The 19,895-nt window shown below is 38.2% G+C and overlaps 1 long non-coding RNA gene across 1 annotated transcript in view; it reads right to left on the minus strand.

Moving 5' to 3' along the window:
- Positions 1–531: 531 nt before the first annotated feature.
- Positions 532–19,895, minus strand: part of LOC147019603 (uncharacterized) — a 57,447-nt gene continuing 38,083 nt past the window's right edge. The window contains exon 3 of the long non-coding RNA XR_015062028.1: positions 532–701. This is a non-coding gene — a long non-coding RNA (uncharacterized LOC147019603). The remainder of the gene's footprint in view (positions 702–19,895) is intronic.

A 19,895-nucleotide genomic window follows, 5' to 3' on the forward strand; every position in this document is an offset into this window, starting at 1 on the left:
GCCATGTTCCTGGTGGAGCAGGATGCGTAGAAAATAGCACTCTGCTTGTTTTGGATTGATGGTGTAAACTCTACCGATAGCAGCAGCTCTGAATACACCTGGGAATCGTGTTTCTGGAGTTTCCCTATTACGTCAATTCCACTTTTTGTTCCGAGAATCCCAAGTGTAGTACTCTGGGACTTCAGGATAAGTGAGTGTTTTCGTGAACTCATCCGTACTGCAAATGGTGAAAAATTCAGTTTGAGTTGTCTTTGGTGGTCCCGCTCTGGAACGGGTAGTATCAGCGTTCCTGTCGTCAAAGTACACTTGCTGGCCATTTTTCAAATGGACAGCCAACTGCGTCACTGGTGGATCGTGCTCATGCATTGTGAAACCCAAGATTCGATGAGCAGCTTCCACGCTACCCACGAACCTGGCTTCATGATACTGTTGTATTTCATCATTATTTTGTCTGCCTTTAACAGTGAAGATCGCTTGATCACAGCCTTTGTTTCCATACTTCAAACTTTTGACTGAAGTACAAATTTCAACGTTCGTGTGGCACTTCATTTGTGGTAAAAGTCAAGGGTGGTGAGGTACAACCCACCGATTGTCTATAACGTGATCGATGCGCTGTCCATTGATAACCTTGGTGATTGCGATTACGTTCTCTCCGTCCTCTGGGGTGCGCCGTCGTCTCGGCGTTTTCGGCATGTTGCCACCTGGAAACCGATAGAAGTAATAAGGAATGAGCATTTGAATCAAGGGATTTTAGTTCTTGGATTATGGGATAAAATATCCTGTAAAGCAAATAAGATTGATTTTTGCTGGTTTCTGGTTATAAAAATGTTTGGTCTGCTTCAGTCCCCGAAGCTCATTTTCACCCCTGAATTTCATAAAAGATAAGCATCAGTTCACCACAAAAACTTGCATTAAGTCCCCTTCCAGATAGTAAAGTAAATACCTGCCAATTGTCCGGAGGCTACCTGTGATTTGGAACCGCAAATTGGCACCAAAATTTGGCGTTTCTGTCTTATTGTATACATTTCGCGACGGAGTAAACACACAGCGCTGCGGTATCACTTTTGTTGACGCTCCTGGAGGGACAGGTAAAACGTTACTCTTGAATTTACTTCTCGCTAAGATGACATCGAATGGCCATATCGTCTTTGCTGTAGCATCCAATGGTATAGCCGCAACCTTACTAGCACTTTACATTCCGCATTCAAAACACCCCTAAATGTTCACAAACAAGATACACTCACATGCTCTATGAAAAAAGGTACATCAATCGCCATAGTGATGAACGAATGCAGAGAAATTATCATGGACGATGCTCCAATGACACACAGGGCCATGTATGAAGCCATTGATAGGACCCTACAAGATATTCGTGGAAATTCAAATCCATTTGGTGGGATCCCAGTAATGTTCTGTGGAGACTTTCGCCAAATACGACCCGTGGTGAAACAAAGAACACGTGCTAACATAGTTGATGCGACGTTGAAGCGATTGTCGTTGTGACACTACGTCACAACATACCTGCTATACATGAACATGCGCACTCAACTAACAAATGACCCAGGAACTGGTGAATATGCCGAACTCCTCATGAACATTGTTGACGACTACCCTATCAAAGATATACCCGATACAATCGCTTTGCCAGAAGGAATCCATCAGCACCAGACTCCATCCAAATTCGTCGAAGCAATCTATGGAGGTCGAGCAGAACGTGCTGCAACGACAACAATTTGCTGTAATAATGAGCAATACTGGCGCCTCTAAATGAAACAGTGGACGCTGTGAACTCTACCATCATTGATAACTTTCCAGGAGAAGTGAAGATCTACAATTGCCAACTTACACTTCTTCAGTGCCAACTTACACTTCTCACCCTCCCTCTCAAAGCAACCATCACACTCTTCTCTCTCCAAGCTTCCCTCTCACCTTTCTCAAAAACTCCCCCCTCACCTTTCTCCCTCAACTCTCCCCACTCGCCCTTCTCCCTCCATTCACCCCTCACCCCCCTTCTCAAAGTTGCCCCCTCCTCACATCCACAAAGCTGCCTCCTTTCCTGCCCTCTCTCCCCCACCTCATCACTCCACCTGCTCAAATCCTCAACTGCATTCTACCCCCTCTCTTCTTACCCCCCCCACCCCCACTGTACCTCAACCCAGCACCACAGAGCCTTTTCTCCTCCTCATCCGGCCATCTCCCCAAGCTCTTCTGTAACCCCCCCCCCCAGTAGTAGATATATGGGGTTTCTAAGGCAACCATGCAAATGAATGGGGTGAAGGGGAAAAAGTCTTTGAATTGATCCCTGAAAACCCCTAAATAGGAGTCTAAGTCCCACCCCCCATACAAATGTATAGGGAGAACTCTGATTCGAGACCCATCAAGCCAAAAAGAGGAGAATGATTTTCTGCCATACAAGCTCATGTTAAATTGAGACTGTCTCAGGGCCCAAAAAAACCTCATCTACATATTAATACTGAAGGACCAATTTTGTGCTCCTCCTAGCGGTCCCGTCACGTTTTTCTCGGTACTGTGACCTGGACTGAAAGAGACTTCGTACCTGTAAGAGTGCATAGCACATAGTGGCAAGAGTCAACTTTCAACTCTGAAGCAGAATAAACACTTTTCGTTGAGACGGGGGCGAGGAGTGAAGAAGCGGGGGTGGGGGATGAAGAGACGGAGGCAGGGAGTGAAGAGGCGGGGGTGGGGGATGAAGAGACGGGGGCAGGGACTGAAGAGGCGGGGGGCAAGGTAAGCAAATTTTGGGCGGGGGTAAGCAAATTGAAAGCGGGAGATGGGGGAAATGGGGCGGGGGATGAGTGGGCGGGGGCTGGGGTGAATTAGGCGGGGTTGAGTGTGAGGGGGTGGACAGGGGGCGGAGGCCCAGGGGCAAGTGGGGCGGGGAATCAAGAGACGGGGGACGGGGAGTGAAGAGGTGGTGGCGGGGCTGGGTAATCAAATTTTTGGGCGGGGGTAAGTAAATTGATGGCGGGGGGTCGGAGGCGGGGGGGGGGGAATGCAGCAGGGGCGGGGGATGAGTAGGAGGGGGCAAGCACGCCCTGTCCAGTCCATGTCCCTCGAGTGTGGGTGAACTGGTGAGGGTGGTTGAATGAACAGAATCCGTCTGTGACGGGGTTTCGGCTAGTACAAATGAATAGGGGAAGCTTTCTTGCTCAAGGCCCATCAGGTCAAAAGAGGAGAATGATTTTCTCCCCCCCCCACCCCTCTGACTCTCGGTCCATGGGGTCAAAAGAAGAGATTGATCTCTCCCCCATTACTTACTCCATTCAAAGAGTGAGCCAATGAATATTTGATCATGTTCTACTTCAGGTAATAAATTAATTTTCCGATTACATTCATCGCCATCGAGTATGTTCACAAATATTATTTTAGAACTTAGTTCTTGGTCTAAATGTCTTTGTTGAGCAGAAAAAAAATGATAAACTTCTCTCAATGCTCTTGTTTGACGACCTCCTGAGCCACAGATTATTTTTTGAATAAGCCACGCCCACATTTCCTAAACTCCGCTTACTTCTCCTAAAGCCCGCCCACTTTTACTAAGCCCCACCCTCTTTTGTGAGGACCACCTACTCTTACATCATTTCCTGTTAATCGATTTTCCAAAGAATTCTCCATTTTGAAAAAATTTTCTCCATTCTAACATCTGACTCACAAGGCTTGCCTGAGCTTTCCCAGGGAATTTCCAAAGAATTCTCCATTTTGAAAATTTTTTCTCCATTCTAACAACATCTGACTCACAAGGCTTGCCTGGGCTTGCCCAGGGAATTTTCAAAGAATTCTCCGTTTTGAAAAAGGAAACCACACCCACCAGTCTTTCTCTATAAAAGCTTCAAACCCAGACTCCATTTTAAACGTATTTTTACTTTTACTGAGAATGGACTGCTGTGTTGAGCTTGAGTGGGATGACTTTGGATTTCTTTGGAGTTCTACTACTTGTATGGAACTAAACCTTCAAGTTGATGAACTGGATTCAAACCTCTTATCTATTGACGTAAGATTTTATTTTCCTATTTACAGAGTTTGATTTATACCCCGGTTAAAATAGGTATACCATATCCCTGTGTCGTAAGAGGCGACCAGGGTTGCGTCAGGAAGGGCATCCGGCGTAAAACATGTGCCAAATCACTATGCGGATCATAATGGATGATCCGCTGTGGCGACCCCTAACGGGAGCAGCCGAAAGAAGAAGAAGAAGATTTACAGAGTTTGATTTAAGCATATAATCATTTAATAATTAAATCACTTAATTAATACATTTTTATTTTCTCTCACAGGAAATTGTATCTGAAATACAAAATGAAAATACTGCTTTTGCCACAACTTAGGACTAAATTGTTGGTTTGGTGGAAGACCTTATGAGCGACCAAGACCCACAGAACGAGCTCGTCCTTGATGACCCAACCAAAGAGTTATACCTTGGAGACCAGCAAAATCCTGAAAAAGAGTTTTACAGCAATAGTACTCATTGAGAGTTATCAAGACAATACCCACTGAACAAGTTATTCCTTGATGAGCCAGAATACAAGTTTTACCTTGGAGACTCACAAATTTTGAAAAAATCAGTAAATGAGTTCTGCCTTGATGGTTTAAATAACTACCTTGAAGACTCGGGAAAAGGTTTCTGCCAAGATGGTTCTAAATATGGAACCTACCTTGGAGACACAAATTTCAGACATTTTGAAAAATGGAGATTTCCTTGATGATCCACAGTTATACTATGTGAGATCTATTACTGAAACCCATAAAAATTGGAAAAATGGAGCTTTCCTTGATGATCCACAGTTATACTATATGAGATCTATCACTGAAACCCATAAAAATTGGAAAAATGGAGTTTTCCTTGATGATACACAGTTATACTATGTGAGATCTATCACCGAAACCCACAATATTTCTGGAAATTGTGATTCTACCTTGGAGTCTTGGATAGATGGTTATATTTTTGGAGACTTGAAATGTGGGTTCTGGCTTGATAACTCACAATGTGATACATATCTTGGAAACTCAACAGGAATGTGGTCATACCTTGGAGACTTGGAAAGTTGGGTTTATTTTGGAGACTTGAAATGTGGTTTCTACCAAGAAGACTCTTTGGGATCTAAACCTATCGATGTAGTTCTTTGTTGGATGGTGTTTGATGAGAGCAATATCAAGAAAGTTCTGGGAAGAAAGTGCAGGAAGGTTCTTTCTCCCCCTTTCTACTTCATCAAACCTGAAAGCCTTAAAAGACAGAATTGGAAGAAGAGAAAAAACATAAAAAAATATATATTGTTAGTTCTGGGAAGAAGATGCAGGAAGGTTCTTTCTCCCCCTTTCTACTTCATCAAACTTGAAAGCCTTAAAAGACACAATTGGAAGAAGAGGAAAAAAAAACAATATATATATATATATTGTTGAAATACGTGTTTAAAAAAAAAGATATTGTGTTGGGCAAGGGTTGGGTTGGGGTTGAGATTTTGAATGTGAGGGTTGGGATGGGTTTGCGTTGGGGTTGAGATTTTGAATGTGAGGGTTGGGGTGGGTTTGCGTTGGGGTTGAGATTTTGAATGTGAGGGTTGGGGTGGGTTTGCGTTGGGGTTGAGATTTTGAATGTGAGGGTTTGGGTGGGTTTGTGTTGGGGTTGAGATTTTGAATGTGAGGGTTGGGGTGGGTTTGCATTGGGGTTGTGATTTTGAATGTGAGGGTTGGGGCAGGTTTGCGTTGGGGTTGGGATTTTGAATGCGAGGGTTAGGGTTGATAATGCTCCCTGTTATATTATCTCTCTCTCTCTCATACACACACACACACACACACACACACACACACACACACACACACACACACACACACACACACACACACACACACACACACACACACACACACACACACACACGTTAAGCCTTGACTATTCAGTTGAGGATTCTGTGTTTGGGGTTCACAGATCTAAGAACGTCCCCCATTGCGCACACACCAACAAACAAAAGTTAAGCTTTGACTATTCAGTTGAGGATTCTGTGTTTGGGGTTCACAGATCTAAGAACGTCCCCCTTGACACACATTATATATATTTTTAAATATAACCCTGTAATACACCTCGGACTTGGTCCTCGAGTGTCCATAAGGCCCAGGTCACATTTGCTCTACGGCGAGGATACGGCGGCCGTACGCCCTCTGAATTTACAGAAACGTGTGGCGGCCGCAGAGAAACTGAGGTGGCCTCAGGGAGACCCTTCGCCGTTTGGCTATATTTTACAGGCCGTAGGGGCGCCGTGGAATGAAAGCGCGGAGTTATAACTTTTTTTTCATTTCTACATTTGCCGTAGCAATTCGACAAGCCAAGCTATGACGTAGATGTGTTCCACGTCGACCGTACGTAGGGCGTACGGTGGGCTTGCGTTATTCGTGCGGCTGCCGTAAGCTCTTCTCAATGAAAAATGAATTTTCCCAACCCCCAAAAAATTACGGCGGCCGCACTATTTCCACGGTCGCCGTACGGTGGCCTTGCGGTCTGTGTGACTACCTGCGGGCAACGCAGGGTCGACGCAAGGTTCCCCTATGCCCGCCGTGCACCTACGTACGGCCTCCGTGACAGTCTGCGTCGACCGTGCGTCCACCGTACGCTACCGCTAGAGATCGGAGTAGAGGTGTTTGCCTATACACAGTGATGCCCCCAGGATCACAATTTAATTCGTTCCAGGAGGCTGTTCGGATTGCAAAAAGTTTGGATTCCAAAAATATTTTCCCAATAAGAAATAATGGAGTGAATTAATCCGTTCGTGGACCCAAAGAAAACCCACTTTCAAGACGCTTTAAACTGAAATTCCCCATGTTTAACATAAAATAAGATGAGTAAATGACCTTCGGTGGCGGTGTATTGAATGTAAACTGGTGCAATCACCACATCCAAAGGTCCATACAGGCTCGTGCTCCGGCCTGGGTTCCAATCGCTCGCGCACTCTGCGAGAGCGCTGCCCCCAGGGCAGCTCATTGAACATGATGCCCACAGAACCACAATCACTTTCATCAAACGCATCGGGCTGACGTAATCAGGATATTCCAAATTACAACTGGTTTTTCTGTGAAATTCAATCCTTGCCCGACAGTCCGTCACACCACGTGATTAGATTGCTTTTTTTGTTATTAATTAAAACACAAGATGATTTAAAGAAAAAAAACATCACAAATGAAGGTGAAAACACGAGGTAAGGCCTGTCACATTTGGTTTGGCGGCCGGAGGGTCGACAAAATGTACGGGCACTCGCAATTATAAAGCGGCCACAGTATTTCCACGGTCACACAATGTCGCAGTCACATATGTTTTTTGCAGCGTTCGCTACGCGAGACGCTGCTCATAGAGAGCTCAGCGTTGTTGTTGTTGTTGTTGTTCTTCTTCTTGTGAAGACAAAACCTTAATCTCTCGGGCTCGACTCTTGTTTATACAAGATCCGGATCGCCTTAAATACTGAGCACATGTACACATCCTCACATAGACAGTGCCTTTTGAGAGCGTCTATCATGAAATTTTAAATATATTCCGACATTTGCTTTAAAGTTTCGAAAAGTTGACGTTACTATTTAAAGATTATTCCATTTATCGTATTGTACTTTCGTAAATACATGATATATTTCGTAAATACACGATATATCGTAAATAAATTATGACGGGTTTCGCTATTGGCTTAATGAAGGCACGTGACGAAATATCGGAAGTTGTTGTTGTTGTTGTTTTTTTAATTTTTTTTTTTTTTTTTTTAGCCGACAAAACCTTTAGGTTTTGGACGCTGCTCTTGGACACATTTGTCCTTGTTATTTTTCGGGTAGCCGCACAGCGTATTTATAAATTGTGGAGACCGAAAACATGGGTGTGCCAGACGGTCTTTGATTTGATGTCACACGGTGACCTGAGGGCGTTCCTGCGGCGGCCATAGAATTTTGAAGGCAGACGCAAGGTGCCCACAAGGCAACCGCAGGGCGATCCTAAGCCGAATGTGCGGCCAGACGGACGGTAACGAATGGGTTAATTATTATTATTTTTATTTTTTACCAGTTCTTTTGTTTCGACTTGTCGAATTTCTATGGCGAACGTAGAAATGAAAAAAGTTATAACTCCGCGTTATAATTCCACTGCGACCTTACGACCTGTAAAATATAGCCATATGGCGTAGGGCCACCCTGAGGCCACCTCAGTTTCTCTGCGGCCGCCACACGTTTCTGTCAATTCAGAGGGCGTGCGGCCGCCGTATCCTCGCCGTAGAGCAAATGTGACTGAGGCCTAAAGTATCGATCGACACACGAGAGATGCTTTCACGAGGACTTCCACCGATGAACTGAATGAACAAAGTGCGAAGATGCGGCTCAAACAGGTGGGGGAGACACGTGAACAAACATGAACGCCACGTTGTGTTCGGTTTTTTAAAATGTATTAGTTTTTAGGGCAAAATTTTCTCAAAAAAAATTATTCGGATTCCAATTTGTTTAAACAATGGGGCGTTCAGATTCTGGGGGCACCACGGTATATTATAGTTATAGTATATTCAGTTATATATACTGGTATATTTTTATTTCAGTAAAAAAAAGAACTGGTATATATACCCACTCGTTACCGTCCGTCTGGCCGTACGTTCGCCTTAAAGTCCCCCTGCGGTCGCCTTGCGGGCACATTGAGGCTACCTTGCGTCTGCCTTGAAAATTCTATGGCCGCCGCAGCGACGCCCTACGGTCACCGTGCGACATCAAATCAAAGACCGTATGGCACCCCCACGTTTTCGGTCTCCACAATTAATAAATACGCCGTGCGGCTCCCCGAAAAATAAAAACATATGTGACTGCTACATTGTGTGACCGTGGAAATACTGCGGCCGCTGTATAATTGCTAGTGGCCGCAGATTTTGGAGACCCCACGGCCGTCGTGGCAAATGTGACCTAGGCCTAATGGTGTATAGTAGAGCGGAGTGAAGCGCCAACCTATTGCTCCCATGAGTATTATTTGCTTAATTTTGTCTTTTGTAATTCCTGTGAATAAAATGAACCTAAAATCTCTTCCCCTTCTAAATCATATACCTTATAAGTCCAAGGAACTGTATCTATTACATAAACAATTTTAAAAGTGCATTTGTCCATCGCTTTGTATTACATTTTTCAAAATGAGATTTCCACCTATATATTCTTACGATATCACCAACTTTGAACTTAGGTTTTCTGACAATAATCTCTTTTTCATATTCTAATTCTGTAAATGTTTCTGATGGTTTCATATTTGTTGACGTGTGAATCGTGTCATTATACTTATCTACAATATCCGGAATAAAAGATGTGAACCGAGTTGTGTGAATTTTTTATACAGTCTCTCTTTTAAGGTATGATTAAAGTGTTCAATAACAACGGCTTTTTCTTCATTAAAGGTACTGTATAATGTAATACTATTATTTTTTAGAAAATTCATAAATGCCTTGTTTTAAAACTCTCTACCCTCATCAGTCCACAATTTTTTAGGTTTTCTCTTACTTTTATTAAATATCTGTTGAAAGGCTAACATAAGAGTATTATCTGTTTTGTTTTTTAAAGGGACAACCCACGCATATCTACTCCTCAAATCGATAACGTTAAAGCATACTTGTATCCCTTATCATTATTGAGTTCAATCAAATCAGCGGACCAGATATAATCAACTTCCTTGGAATAAACCTTCCTTCTCCGAAACTTTGTGAATATTGGTTTATGTAATTCATCAGCTAATTGCTCTTCAGTCTTAATGGCATCATTAGAGCCTATAAGTTTTTTGAATTTCCAAGTCCAAGTTTCAATTTAGCACTGATCATCTTCTTCACGATGAGCCTATCAACTTTTTCTCTCAAGGTTGGATTTTGTATCAGAGACAAATTATACAACATTTCTCTATCGGCTTCAAGTTTTTCTTCCAACATTGTGGTATTCCCATAATCAATATCGTGTCTCATGCACACTTCATCAACCCTATTGATGAGTTTACTCCATGGTTTAGGATTGTCTTCCTCATCTAATCTTTTATCCAAGTTTGTGCCTGGACCACAGAAAAAATACCCTGGTAGATGTAATTCCCCTGGTATTCCAGTAGTTGTAAATTTACTTCCTGATAAAAACTTTTGTATATCTCCTCCACGTTTGTGTTTGGAGATAAATTGATTTCTTTTTGAACCACACACCGAACATGTAGCTTTTTGGATAACCCTATTATTTTTACTTTTAAAATATGAAATATTTTTAGTGTTAGTTTTCTTTTTACATTTGAGACAATAACTCATTTATTTGTGAGAAAAATTCCTGCAGTGTGCAAAAACTTTTTTAGATTCCAACATGCAAATTTGAATCTTAATTTTTAGAACATAAAGAATCCTTAGAAACGTCTTTATTCTCTCCTCCATTTATTTAAGAAAAAGTGAAAAAATTTAATGAAAGTCAATCACACCAAAATCATCAATAATATAATCTTTATCTCCACTTTCTCGTTTAATATCTTTCCCTTGAAAACGATGTCAATAATCTTGTCGAAAATATTGCTAATAGACTTGTCAATTCTTTGTTTTCCTCCTCGTTACGTTGAGATTTATTAACCTCCGCCATCGAAGATCTGAGGTTACTGTTTTCACCCCTTTCTGTTTGTTTGTTTGTTTGTTTGGTTGTGAACAGTATTACGGAAAAACTCCTTGACGGATTTCGACAAAACTTGGTGGGGAGATTAGGTATGGTCCAAGGATCATGCCATTAGATTTTGGACTTGGTCCAAAATCCAATATGGCCGCGATGGTGGCCATTTTGAAAAAAATATTTGAATTTTTTTTTTTTTGCATTTCTACATGCTTTAAGTGATTTCCACCCACCCCCCCCCCAAAAAAAAATTGTTAGAGAAAAAAAATTATTGCAACTTTTTTTTCAACAAAATTTCGATTTTTTTTGTTTGCATTTCTACATGTTATAAGTGATTTCCAACAAAAAAAACATGCCAAAATTATAATTGCGGCTGATTTTGGAACTTCAGGTTGATATACCCACGTAAAATCAATTTCTGTCTCAAGGAATCTAGTTATGACGAATGAATTGAGTATGTAAAAGTTAAAAGTAAAAGGGAAAGTTGCAAACTGTAACTCTGTGAGTACTGTTGACATCAAATTGAATAAATAGGATATCAGGTTCACTTGAGTGACCAAGCAGTATTGGCGGCGGAGGTTTTACACTCTACCGAGTGCTCCCCCTCTAGTTTATTTTCTGTAATACCCCCAATCTTTCTTTAATCTCACTGGTTTTCATATTTTCATATTTATTTATTCTCTCTTTCCTCCATCTCCTCCCTCTCCTCCTCTCTCTTCTTTCTCTTCTCCTTCTCTCTCTTCTCCCTTTCCTCCTCTTCTCTCTCTTCTTCAACTCCTTCCTCGTCCCTTACTATCCTTGAATAACTTACACCCCATAGAATATCATACATATATTCATCGGGATTTCTTGTTATTCCTGTATCCAAAATAATTTTTTTTACAACAGGAAACCAATAAAATATCTTTTGAATTTCTAAAAGAGCCTTACGTTTTCTTAACTTTAAAATTTTGCATTATTTAACATTTTAATTAAATCCAAAGTTGTCGGTTTATCAACATCAGCATAATGCCAATCTTTTATTGAAAATACCTCATTCTTATGTTGTAGAACATATTTATTAAGATACCGAATACCCTTTTCTTGAAGGTATGCTTGGACACAGAAATGATAATTTTCTTGAAGCCTTCTTGCTGTCATTTATGTATTAGAAATATATGACAGAATAATATTATGACACGAAACACCTCCCCATCTTCCCATAGTTAAATCATTCTGTATTTCCTTACTTATTTTATATAATCCTGTTTTTTTTTCTGTTTTCATGATATAAACTCAGGCAAAACCATTATTATATTTACCCTTATTAAATTATTTTATTTGTTGTTTACCAATCGTGCTTCCACAAAACTCATTCTCTATACCAAGTGGATAATATTCTTCCTTATGAGACTGATTTAATTGTTCCAGGTCTTCTAGGTCAATTTTAAATGACCAATTATACCCTAAATCATTCATATCATACCCCCATTGTTCTATTCTCATACAAACGATACGCCCTTCTTTATAAAAATTTATTTTAATTGGAACTGTGAATTCTGTATGACCTGGAGATAAAATCAATACTTCTGTATCTTTGGAATACACGGCCGTTTTATTTAAGGATATACATCGTGATAAATCGCTTAATCTCACCAAGTCATTCGCGTCAGTCGGGCTTGGATAATTTATTAATTTATAAGCATTTTTCATATTAATATTTGTTGTTTTACTATATTTCTGTCGTTTAGCCTGTGCCTTTGTGTAATAATTTGATAAATCAATATCCAGTTCTTGGGATACACCAAAGATAGAACCATCTTTACCAACATAAGCCATTTCTATTAGATTAAAAATAATGTCATAAAAAATATTTTTGTTGAGTTGAAATAACACATACAGACATAATTGACCACAACACTTGGAATTCAATTCTTGGACTTGAAATGTTTGATAAACACCATTCTGTAAGAATTTTATGACTTCAACAGGTGGTGGAAGACCAAAACGATCAAAATAATATTTGTCTTGACTATTAAAAATACAAACCCAATGAGAACCGTTCCCATTATTATCTTCTAAGTTCATAATAATATTCTTTGTATGTTTAGGCATGTTTGCTAATTCATCTCTCATACAAATAACCACATTATGAATTTTTAATTTCTTACAATATTTGACAAGTTGTAAATTTGATGTTGTATTCTTTCCAAATTCTTTAAACCACTCATCAATGCTCATTTATTTATTACCTTCGCATTCTGCGAAAGGTTATGTTTTGGTCGGCGTGTATTTATTTATTTATTTATTTGTAATCTTGTGATTCGTATAACTCAAAAAGTATTAAACCGAATTGCATGAAATTTGGTGGCATGATTGGTTATTAGCCAGGAAGCATTCGATTAGATTTTGGGATCGTTCTGGTCAAGGTCACGAAAAGGTCAAAATCGTCTTTTTACGATAACACGGTCAATTTTTAGTCAATTTGCATGAAACTAACGCCAAAATGTTCAGAATTCAACGCCTCATCTTGTGATATGCAATATGACACAATGACGCCCATACTCTTGTTACCAGTTAGGGGTCAAAGGTCAGGGGGGTCACGACCTTGAAAAATATGCGGTTTTTGTCATAACGCGGTCAATTCTTGTCCGCTTTACATGAACCCAGCACCAAAATGTTCAGAATTTAATGCCCAATCTTGTGACACAATGATGTCATAACACATGTCACCAGTTGGGATGAAATGTCGGGGAGGGGGGGTCACGCCCTTGAAAAATATGCGGTTTTCGGCGTAACTCAGTCAATTCTTATTCGATTTGCATGAGACCAGCATCAAACGAGATTACCTTCTCTTGTTGAAACGTTGTATTCACCGAGCTTGCGAGTGAAGACTTGCCAAAACGACGTGAGTTGATTGTTGTTTAGTCCATAGGTTTGTGTCATAAGACCATTCATATGAAACCAGTTCCCCACACTCATACCAAAAACAAACTAGAACGGGCACTCATAGAGCGCATACCTTCGCCGCCTCTACTTTTTTTGTTCTTGATACGAGTATGGGGAACTGGTTTCATATGAATGGTCTTATGACACAAACCACATATCTATAATGTCATGACCCCCCCCCCGACTTTCGGGGGCTACGGACTAAACAACAATCAACTCACGTCGTTTTGGCGAGTCTTCACTCGCAAGCTCGGTGAATACAACGTTTCAACAAGAGAAGGTAATCTCGTTTGATGCTGGTTTCATACAAATCAAATAAGAATTGACTGAGTTATGCCGAAAACCGCATATTTTTCAAGGGCGTGACCCCCCCCCCCCCGATATTTTATCCCAACCAGTGACATGTGTTATGACGTCATTGTGTCACAAGATTGGGCTTTAAATTCTGAACATTTTGGTGCTGGGTTCATGTAAAGCGGACAAGAATTGACCGCGTTATGACAAAAACCGCATATTTTTCAAGGTCGTGACCCCCCTGACCTTTGACCCCTAACCGGTAACAAGAGTATGGGCGTCGTTGTGTCATATTGCATATCACAAGATGAGGCGTTGAATTCTGAACATTTTGGCGTTAGTTGCATGCAAATTGAATAAAAATTGACCGTGTTATCGTAAAAAGACGATTTTGACCTTTTTGTGACCTTGACCTTGACCTTTGACTCGAACGATCCCAAAATCTAATCGAATGCTTCCTGGCTAATAACCAATCATCCCACCAAATTTCATGCAATTCGATTTAATACTTTTTGAGTTATACGAATCACAAGATTACAAATAAATAAATAAATAAATAAATACACGCCGACCAAAACATAACCTTTCGCAGAATGCGAAGGTAAAAAAGTAGTGGTGGCGAAGGTATGCGCTCTATGAGTGCCCGTTCTAGTTAGAAAGATATAATCCATTACCTCTTTTAGTTAATTTTACACCTGCTTGTGCGATAGAAGAAAGAATATCTCCAACTAACAATCTCGCTTTATCAGGCAGACTTTCAAGTTTTTCAGCAAAATCTACAATTACACCACTTCCACTAATTTGTTTCTCCAACTCTTTGTAATGTCTTTCCAATTTTTTGAGCCCGGAGTTGAGTCTTCCTTTCGTTGGCAGTTTTCACCGCTGTTGAGATACCACCCGTCAATGCTCCAACCACACTTAAACCAGCAAATAAAGGAATTAGAAATGGGAGAAATCCTCCACTTGTCTCTCTTATTGAATATTTTTTCAATATTGGTTTTGTCATTTTAATTTTAAGTGAGCCAGTATTGTTCAAGATTTTAACCTGTTCTCTTGTGAGCAAAACATCAATTCCTACTGCTCCTTTTCTCTGAATTGTGTTAATGTTAATCGTACAAGGCTTTTGATTTTTAACACAAGATGATAGTTTATGAAGATTGATTTGATTAACATATACCCTAGTTGGTACTTTGCCACTCATTTATTTAACAAAAAAATACGTGAGACTAATCATAACACCATTATCTGTATTAATCTGTAATTCTGTTTCTTCCAAAAGCAAACAATATGTATCAACTTCTTCACTCTCTCCTCTTTCAATGTATAGGGAAGTATCCACTCGATTAGACTTTATAGTTTCCTTTTGAGCACTCAGGTCAAATGCATAGATTGTATCCAAACTTTTAAATGCTGTCATATCCAAAATAGGTTCTTTATTTCCATTACTTTCACACACCTTTTGGTAAGACTTGTATGCTTCAGCAAAATCATTTTTTTCCCAATTAATTTCAATCTATCTCGTGGATAAAATGTTCCATCAAGAAAAGCATGAAGTTGTTTCACCTTGGCATTATCACTCAATGTATTATTCTTTTCTGTAGGAGTATCACCATCTGGTTTTTAAAAAAATGATCCACAGATATCATTAAACTTTCCTTCCAGAACACCCAAATTCCACGTGTAAGTGGTTCGGTTTAGTTTAACGTGTTGACATCTTCTTTTGCGGTATGATACACTGAGTGGTTTCTCTGAGTTAAGTCTTCTGTTCAACATCTCTTCTGTTTTAAGATTAGGAGTATATTCACTAATGTACCAACTCATTTCATCAATTACAAATTTAATCTGGGCACCAAAAGCACTAGCAACACCAAAAAGTAATCTATTTTCATTATCATTCCTTTGTAGTTGAAATGTAATTTTAAGACCATACAGAACTTTATCATGATCACAAAATCCAAATATACCTTTAAAGAGGAACTGCCATAGTAAAACTATTAACTGCTTTTGCATCATCATTATACATTCCTTTCCTTTGACGATATCCAGGGTCTGTGTTTGTTCCCGTTGACATATCAGGAATAAAACCTTCGACAGACCCCTTTCCCATTCTATCACTAAATGAATATAGTGTAAATTTAATCATTTCAGATGCAGCAGAGACATAATCAACCGCTTCAACTTCTTGTGTTCCAATGTACAAACGAACACTATCAAACATTTTCCAGAAGAAATCATTTACGAATGTAGCGTTTGTGTTATTCCCAGCCTTAGTGAATGTAAATTTACACAACAAGAAACTTTCGGATAGATTCAAATAAGTTTGTTGATTATTTATTTCAAAACTTTTTGTACCATTTGCATTCCAGTCTGTTCTAGTTATTGCATTTACCTTGAAGTAATCCTCTTTTTTAATGGAGTTTGAGATGATAATGGTATCATCCAAATCATAGATACTATCAATTGCTTCTATACTTGTATTTATTTAGGAAAAAAGATGTTGAAACTTTTGAAACCCTGACCCAAGTATTTGAATTATTTTCTGTCGTTCTTGGGGAGACAACTGAGTTTTGCCTTTCTTACTTTCTTTTATTGCTTGTAATTTATGAGATTCCTTCTGAGCATCTTTTATACTCTTTACAGCACCTGCTACATTTCCCACAGCAGAAGCAGTTGAACCAATTAGATCTTTATGTTTAAGAATAGTTGAACCAATACCCATGAGAGTATCAATTATCCCATCTCCTCTAAATTGATGTCCAACACCCCTTTGTCTCTTAGGTTTATAGTATCCTCTACCAAGATACATACCTTCACCCTTGAAGTATGGGGAAAGGAACATCCCATCCCCTCTAATTATTTTATATTTTCCCAACTCGTGTTTCCTCACAATAACCATCATATTTATTGGAAAATTTCACATAGGTGAATTCTGATGGATATAACTTCTCCATTAAAAGAAATCATACGATTATCTTGGTCAGTTATCCTAAAATTTACTCTGTGTATGGTTTTTCCTGACACAGGGAGATAAACCAAATTTTTGGGTTCCATATTGAATTTATAACCAATTGGGGTTGAGTATGCGCTGAATGAAAATATTGTATTTGTTTTTATCCCATCATTATAAGCACCATCAATCAAATCACAGTGAATTAATACCGAATTTACTCCTGAGGATATTTGAATGACATTATCACTGTAAAACGTCCCATTAGTTTCAATATTTTTTGAGGAGAAACTCAATAACTCTCTAAATGAATTATCAATTGTGAAATCAACCTTGTAGTTATTTTTAAGTTTAATCGTTGATTTTGAAGTATGTTTTTGAATATCTATAACAATATTTTTTGGTTCATCACCCTGTTCTTTCATAAGACGAACAATTTCGGAAGATATTTGAGAATAGAAGTCTCATATGCTCCGGGTGAAACTGTTATCGTTTTGTATTCACTTCCCGGATTATAACTAAACTTGCCATTTTTCTTGGTTATATTAAATAAGGTATTATAAGTTTCCATGGACAATAAAGATGCCTCATATTCTTTTGTTGGGTCAAGTTGCAGTGGGTATGGGAATGAAGATGTGTGGTCGTTTGTTGTGAAATTAAAACTAAGGATTGTGCTTCTCATCTTATTTAATATGAGATGAAATGTCTTTATATTGATAGTTATTAATTATTTTCATGTTCATCAACTCGTCTAAAATGGCTGATGTTTCATTAAAACAATTGTTATTTCCAGCCTTCTTACTACCTAACAACAATAACAGTCTATTAACTATTGTGATGGGTCATTTGGAAGAAAACTAACACCTGAACCAAGGATACTTAAAGCCTGAATAATGTGTTTCTCCTTCTCATTTTTGCCACGTTTACCAGAAAGACTAACCCTATAATTAACAGAGTTCAGCAGATCAATATATACTCTATCATCATTATTTTTCATATCTAATGGTTTATCAAAATACTTTGATTCATCCCTCACAGTTGAACCTTGTCTTCCATCTTTTGTGATAAGAAACATTAATCTCAGAGTTTGTTTAACAGGGGGTTGAGCAGAACGCAAGAACTTTAATTCATCATTAAATATCAATACCTTTTCTTGAACAAGATTAAATATTGATGGTTGTTCTGTTGGAATGAGTCCTGCTTTGGTTTTTGAATCCGCTGAATATTCATTGTTTTGAAGAGCATTCACAATATAATCAGGGGGTTTATTAATCTCTTCCAGTTGTTAAAATAATCCTTCATCATCATATTCTAATTCTCCTATATGCTCTAATTCTTCCTCCGTCATTTGACTGAAATCTTTTATCACTTGAAGTTTTTTAGAAGTATATTCTATTGTGGGAACTGTGGAAACATCTACAATACAAAAAATTTCTCGTTTTTTCTTTTAAATGCTTCTTCACCTGTTAGTTTCTGTCTGCGTTTCTTCTTTATGTCTTCCTGGTGTTTTACAACTTTTGAAACCAACTCTTGATGTTCCTTAAATCTTCTTGCTCTTTCTTTCACATCCATTTATTTATTGGAAAATATCATTTAATATCTCATCTTGTTTCACAACAATATATTTATATTTTTCAGTCGTGTGTTTCAAATAATCCCCAAATTCTTTTTTACTGTATAATGTAGAACAATTGTCTCTCCAAAAATTGTTTATATCTATTGAATTTAACTTGAATAAAATAAAAGTATTAGCATTGTTTCTGATGGAACGACAAGGAAGTTGAAAGTATGATTGACTAAGATAAATAAATACAATTACAAGAAGAATGTCTCCCTCTTGTGTAGTACTTGTCCATTACCGTTTGGTTTCTCTCATTAACACAATCATCAAAGATAACGAGGTTCTTTTTTGATTTATCCAAATCTTGGGGAGACGGTATATCATCCGTTTTATCACTAAGAATACAATTTATCGGTTTTGATTTCTTTTTATATCTCTATGTATCACAAAATAGTTGTATTATATCTTCAATGCTATAATCATTTAGATTGTTTTGAAGTTTAAATAAACCGATTATATCTTCTTTTTGAAGACCAGCATTAAAACCATGTGAGAGTAGTTGATACTCTGGTTGAAAACTTGACTTTGTGAAAATTATTAAATTATCATAATCTAAAAAGTTGGTAGTAAGGAGCATCTTTAAAAGTAAGCAGGGTTTTCCACATCCACTTGAACCAACTATGAGGCATCTTAATGAATTTGGGAGATTTTTTATGGTTGTTAAATTTTATCTTATTTTCCCAAATGGGTAAAAAATTATTCATTTATATATTTGGAAAACAGGTTATTTAATTTATTATTGGGTTTTTTAGAAACTCTATATTTTATCCTAAGTTTAGGTTTCATTTCAAGATAATCCATTATTTTATTTATACAATATCGTGTGTTGATATTTCCCTGAAAATGACAATCATGAATAATATATAACAACAATCCTTTGAACATTTCTCTAATACGTTCAGTTTCTTCCCTTGTAAGGAAAGGTGTGTTATCACCCTCATACTTTACATTCATTTCTTTAATCAATCTTGTAAAGTACTTCATTTTTGGTGTAAATCTAAAAGAATTATCTTCCTTTTTATATTTTTTATTATCATTAATTAGAAGATAATCGCAGAATATACCTTTTTTATAGGCTTTTGACTCTGTTTAATCCACGTCTTTCACACACAGGACAATTCTCAAATTTGTCATATGGAGAATCAGGGAATTCAAGAGGCTCAAAATCGAGTAAACTATTCATATTTATAATGTGAAACTTTACTTAAACTGAAATTCATCTTCGGAATCATCTATAAAACTACTTTCATTACTATCGTTTGAACACAAACTCTCGGTATCATAATCACTCTCATAATCTTCAAAATGTTCAGTTGAATAATGACTCATATTTAATTAGTATAAAAAAACATTACCATCGATATCTATATACTTTTTTTTTCATTAAGAGATTCAATTGCTGCATTTTTTTTATATTAAAGGTAATTTTAAAATGATCGTTAACTACTATTGAACGAAATGTCATTTCACCTGATATATTAA

The sequence above is a fragment of the Eptatretus burgeri genome, chromosome 9 (assembly GCF_056783735.1).
Source record: "Eptatretus burgeri isolate ZD-2024b chromosome 9, Ebu_testis_v1, whole genome shotgun sequence".
Lineage (NCBI taxonomy): Eukaryota > Metazoa > Chordata > Myxini > Myxiniformes > Myxinidae > Eptatretus > Eptatretus burgeri.